We start from the raw sequence: 6,293 nt of genomic DNA, 5'->3' as shown, positions 1-6,293 counted from the left end.
GTGTTAACTAAAGAAAAGAAAAACAAGAATTTTAGTCAGGATTTGGCCAGATGCCGAAAGAAGAAAAGAATAAAATAAAGAAAATGAAGAATGAAAACTGAATAAAATCAAAAGAATAATCAAAGAAAAATAAAAATTTGTGGGTTGTCTCCCACGAAGCGCTTTGTTTAATGTCGCAAGCTCGACAGAAAACTATTAAATGTTAATCTATTAATTTTGGAGACAATACGTCTAAGTGCAGGACTTGTGAGTCTTCATTGTTTTCAGCATAACGATAATGTTTTAGACGCTGCCCGTTTACGATAAATGATTCAATAGATTTTCCTTTAATTTCTACAGCCCCACTAGAAAAGACATTAGTGACTTTGAAAGGGCCAGACCACCTAGAGCGTAGTTTTCCTGGGAATAACTTAAGTCTAGAGTTAAACAATAGGCCTACATCGCCTTGTTTGAAAGTTTTCCTTGATATACGTTTATCATGCCATTTTTTCGTTCTTTCCTTGTAGATTTTAGCATTTTCGTATGCATCTTGTCTAAGTTCCTCTAATTTGTTTATATCTAGAATTCGCTTTTCACCGGCGGCCTTATAGTTTAAATTTAAATTTTTAATAGCCCAATAGGCCTTATGTTCTAACTCCACAGGGAGGTGACACGATTTACCATAAATAAGCTTAAATGAGGTTGTTCCTATGGGAGTTTTGTGAGCGGTTCGATATGCCCATAAAGCTTCGGGTAATTTTGATGACCAGTCTTTCCTCGATGTAGCGATAGTTTTTTCCAATATCTGTTTAATTTCTCTATTAGACACTTCCACTTGTCCACTAGTTTGAGGATGGTAAGGTGTTGCTACTCGATGTTTTACTCCATACTTAAACAATAATTTTTCGAGTATTTTAGATATGAAATGAGATCCACTGTCACTGATGACTATTCTTGGGACACCAAATCTTGGAAAGATTATATTCTTAAAGAGTTTAATTACTACTCGTGTGTCGTTTGTTGGAGAAGCTATAGCCTCAATCCATTTTGATACGTAGTCAACCGCTACGAGTATGTACTTGTTACCAAAAGAAGGTGGAAAAGGTCCCATGAAATCTATTCCCCACACATCGAAAATTTCTACTTCCAAAATGCCTTTTTGTGGCATTTCGTCACGTCTAGATATGTTTCCTGTGCGTTGACACCTATCGCATTTCTTGACAGCGGTATGTACATCCTTCCATATGTTTGGCCAATAAAGACCGGCTTGTAGGATTTTAGAGCAGGTTTTGGATGTACTTGCATGTCCACCATAAGGAGCGGAATGACAATGTTGGATTATACTTTCTACCTCTTCTTCAGGTATACAGCGACGGAAAATACCATCGGAGCCTCTTTTGAAAATTAAAGGGTTGTCCCAGTAATAATGTTTTATGTCATGGAAGAATCGTTTCTTTTGTTGGTAGGATAAATCAAGTGGAACCACTCCGGCAGCTAAATAATTGACAAATTCAGCGTACCATGGTGTAGCGCATACAACCAAGGTGGTCTCTACCTGTTTGTCAGCTCTATTTTCTTCCAAATTAGCTATAAGTTTATCGTACGAGAAATCATTGTTGATCGATGTTCTTTCCGGTTCCAGGTTTTCGAGTCTAGAGAGGTGATCTGCTACTACGTTTTCAGTTCCTTTTTTATCTTTGATTTCCAAATCAAATTCTTGTAGTAACAAGATCCACCTTAGGAGTCTAGGTTTAGCGTCCTTTTTTGTTAAGAGGTACTTAATGGCAGCGTGATCAGTGTAAACGATTATTTTAGCTCCGACCAAGTAGGAACGAAATTTATCTAGTGCAAATACAACTGCTAAAAGTTCTTTCTCGGTCGTGGCGTAATTCATTTGTGCTTCATCTAGAGTTCTACTTGCATAATATATGACGTGAAGTTTTTTATCCTTTCGTTGTCCTAGAACAGCGCCTACGGCGTAGTCACTTGCGTCACACATTATTTCGAAAGGTTCATTCCAATCCGGGGTCTGCATTATGGGCGCGAAGATCATTGCTTGTTTAAGTGTTTGAAATGCTTCTAAACATTTATTGTCGAAGATGAATTCAGCGTCTTTCATTAATAATTCGGTTAAAGGTTTAGTTATTTTAGAGAAATCTTTAATGAATCGTCGGTAAAAACCGGCATGTCCTAAGAAGCTTCGTATTTCCCTCACGGTTTTCGGAGGTTGAAGGTTTTCGATTACTTCTATTTTGGCTTTGTCTACTTCAATTCCTCTATTTGATATGATGTGTCCTAAAACAATTCCTTCTTGTACCATAAAGTGACATTTTTCCTAATTAAGTACTAGCTTTACTTTTACACATCGTTCTAGAACTCTTTCTAGGTTTTCGAGACATTCTTCGAAACTTTGCCCGCATACGGAAAAGTCATCCATAAAGACTTCCATGATGTTTTCGAGAAAATCGGCGAATATTGCCATCATGCACCTTTGGAAAGTTGCAGGAGCATTGCACAAGCCAAACGACATTCGTCGATAAGCGAAGGTACCAAAAGGACATGTGAACGTTGTCTTTTCTTGGTCATCAGGATGACTTGGTATTTGAAAGAAACCTGAGTAACCGTCCAGATAGCAGAAATGAGAATGCTTGGCTAGTCGTTCTAACATCTGGTCTATGAATGGTAAAGGAAAATGATCTTTTCGGGTTGCTTTGTTTAGCTTTCTATAATCAATGCATATTCTCCATCCCGATTCAATTCGTTTGGTTATAGTTTCTCCTTTTTCATTTTTGATCACTGTTATACCTCCTTTCTTTGGTACTACGTGTACATGACTAACCCATTTGCTATCGGATATAGGATATACGATACCTGCCTCTAATAACTTCGTTACTTCCTTCTTCACTACCTCACTCATGATCGGGTTTAGTCTCCTCTGATGTTCCCTAGAAGTCTTACAGTCTTCTTCTAGCATGATGCGGTGCATACAAATAGAAGGACTTATCCCTTTAAGATCGGTGATGTTGTATCCTAATGCGGTGGATATTTTCTTAAGATATGTAGGAGTTTTTTGGTTTCAAGTTTTCCTAGGTCTGCATTGACTATTACTGGTCGTTCAAGTTCTAAGTCTAGGATTTCATATCTCATATTTTTGGGAAGTGTTTTCAGGTCGAGGGTTGGTTTCTTAAGGCATTGCGTAGGATCTGATGTTATTGCTAAACATTGGTTCAGTCTGTCTTCTACACGATAGTCGCACAAATCGTCATTTTCGAATTCTGTTTCTTTTATGCATTCATCGATGATATCCATGAAGTAACATGTGTCTTCTATCGCAGGTGCTTTCAAAAATTGGGAAAGAATAAACTCAATTTTCTCTTCTCCTACTTCGAAAGTGAGTCGTCCTCATTTTACGTCAATGATAGCACCAACAGTTGCTAAGAAGGGTCTTCCCAATATAATGGGGGTAACTTCATCTTCTCTTATGTCCATAATTATAAAATCGGTGGGAATGTAGAATTGACCTATACGTACGGGAACGTTTTCAAGAATCCCTACGGGATATTTAATGGAACGATCTGCTAATTGCACAGACATTTTAGTTGGTCTTAATTCTCCCATTTCAAGTTTCTTGCATATGGACAAGGGCATAACACTGATACCGGATCCTAAATCGCATAAAGCTTTGTCTATGACAAATTTTCCTATATGACAGGGTATAGAAAAACTACCAGGATCTTTAAGTTTAGGAGGCATATTTTGGATTATTACGCTACACTCAGCAGTGAGTGTAACGGTTTCGTTATCTTCAAGTTTCTTTTTATTAGATAAAATTTCTTTTAAGAACTTAGCATATGAGGGCATTTGTGTAATAGCTTCTGTAAAAGGAATTGTGATGTTTAATTGTTTCAGTAGGTCAACAAATTTTTTAAATTGGCCCGCGTTTTTGGTTTTAATTAGCCTTTGAGGATAAGGGATAGGTGGTTTGTAAGGTGGTGGAGGTACATAAGGTTCTTTTTTTCTACTGTTTCCTCATTACACTCTTCCTTTTCCTTAGGTTTACCTTCTTCCTCAGTTGACTTTTTAGAGTTTTGGTTCTCAATCCTTGGGTCAGATGGTCCTTCTACCTCTGTACCACTTCGTAATATAATTGCGTGAGCGTGGCCTTTCAGATTAGGTTGTGGCTGTCCAGGAAATGTACCAGTTGGGGCAGCAGTAGACGCTTGTTGTTGAGCTACTTGCGAGATTTGTGTTTCAAGCATTTTGTTATGGGTAGCCAGGGCATCTACTTTACTTGCTAGTTGTTTAATCTGTTTGCTAGTGTGTACATTCTGGTTTAAGAACTCTTTATTGGTTTGCTGTTGAGAAGCTATGAAGTTCTCCATCATGATTTCTAAGTTGGATTTCCTAGGAACGTTATTGTTAGGTGTAGATAGGGTCGACTTTTGATATCCAGGTGGTACAGCTGGAGCTTGACTTGGTGCGTATAAAGCGTTGTTACTTTTATACGAGAAATTAGGATGGTTCTTCCAGTTTGAGTTATAGGTATTCGAGTAAGGATTTCCTTGAGCATAGTTCACCTGTTCTATTTGAATTCCTGTTAGGAGTTGATAATCTGTAGGAGTGTGACCTTGAATTCCACAGACCTCGCAATTTTGAGTTACGGAAACCACGGTGGCTGGAGGTGATACATTTAAACTTTCAATTTTCTGGGCAAGAGCATCCACTTTTGCATTAACATGATCAAGGCTACTTATCTCGTACATGCCACCTTTTGTTTGAGGTTTTTCTACCACTGTTCGGTCGCTTCCCCACTGATAATGATTTTGGGCCATGCTCTCGATAAGTTGATAAGCGTCGGCGTAAGGTTTATCCATAAGCGCACCACCGGCGGCGGTGTCTATTGTTAACCTTGTGTTGTACAAGAGACCGTTGTAGAAGGTGTGAATTACTAACCAGTCCTCTAAACCATGATGTGGGCAAAGTCTCATCATGTCCTTGTATCTTTCCCATGCTTCGAAAAGAGATTCGTTATCTTTTTGCTTAAATCCATTTATCTGGGCTCTCAACATAGCTGTTTTGCTTGGAGGAAAATATCGGGCAAGAAAGACTTTCTTCAACTCATTCCATGTGGTGACTGAGTTGGAAGGAAGAGACTGAAGCCATCTTCTAGCTTTATCTCTTAACGAGAAAGGAAAGAGACGAAGTCGAATTGCCTCTGAAGTGACACCATTAGCTTTAACAGTGTCAACGTATTAGACAAATACGGATAAATGAAGGTTTGGATCCTCGGTAGGATTTCCAGAAAATTGATTCTGTTGCACTGCCTGCAACAACGAAGGTTTAAGTTCGAAGTTGTTCGCTCCGATTGCGGGTGGAGCAATACTCGAATGCGGCTCATCCTGCGATGGAGCATCGTAATCTCGAAGAGCACGAGCTGGTTCGGCCATCGCTGGTATCATTTAAAGGAAGGAGATTTTTGAGATCAGGAACTTCGATTGGAGGAAGATTGTTTCTAGCACGATACTCCCGAATTCGTCGTAATAATCGGAGATATCGTTCGACGTCGTTGATTCGTAAGTAATACGGCTCGCCTTGTGAGCGAGTGTGTGGCATACAAATCAACGAAAAAGGGAAAAAATAAAAATTGCCTTAGTCTCTACAGCGTAACAGAAGAGTTACGATATCGACTAAATAAAAGTCCCCGGCAACGGCGCCAAAAACTTGATCGCGACTTTATGAGTCTATTGGGGTACTAACTGCAAGGGCACAGTCTAATCGTGTAGTTTTAAAAGATATCGATCCTACAGGGACTTAATGAATCGATCTACCGTTTTTCTAGGGTTACTGCGTAAAGCTAAGGCGGATGATACTTTAATGATTAGGGGAAAAATAAAAATAAATTTGGATCTAGATAAAATATCAAATAATATGGATATCAGTATGTAGTTCGTCGTATTTGGGGAATCAAATCTTCGTTGGTCTTTTTCTTAATTTTAAAATAAGTCTTTTCAGTAGACACTATTAATTAAAAGTCTTTTCCTCAAACTCTCACTCTGTTGAATCAGACTATGACTTTATATTTTAACGTACGCTCTCACTATTTCGTTAAGTCTAAAATCACTTTTGAAAATAATAGAATCTATAGAAACTCCTTTTGAGAAAATACTAACCGTTTAAACGCCCTCGTCTCAAACTCTCGCTCTGTTGACTTAGATTATATGATTAAACTTAAATGCTTAACTCTCGTCCTCACATTTAACTTTTAAAAATAATTTTTGAAAATAATTAGAATTTAATTAACCTTAAAAATTGTT

General features: G+C 38.1%; 1 non-coding gene across 1 annotated transcript; it reads left to right on the top strand.

Moving 5' to 3' along the window:
* The first annotated feature begins 4,941 nt into the window (after positions 1 to 4,941).
* On the top strand, positions 4,942 to 5,048 carry LOC127117022 (small nucleolar RNA R71). Its single transcript, XR_007801784.1, has one exon. It is a non-coding gene; the product is annotated as a small nucleolar RNA R71 (small nucleolar RNA).
* Positions 5,049 to 6,293: the final 1,245 nt, after the last annotated feature.

This window comes from Lathyrus oleraceus, chromosome 1 (genome assembly GCF_024323335.1).
Source record: "Lathyrus oleraceus cultivar Zhongwan6 chromosome 1, CAAS_Psat_ZW6_1.0, whole genome shotgun sequence".
Taxonomy (NCBI): domain Eukaryota; kingdom Viridiplantae; phylum Streptophyta; class Magnoliopsida; order Fabales; family Fabaceae; genus Lathyrus; species Lathyrus oleraceus.
The sequence above is the reverse complement of the archived record's forward strand: the minus strand, read 5'-3'. Positions and strand labels throughout refer to the sequence as shown.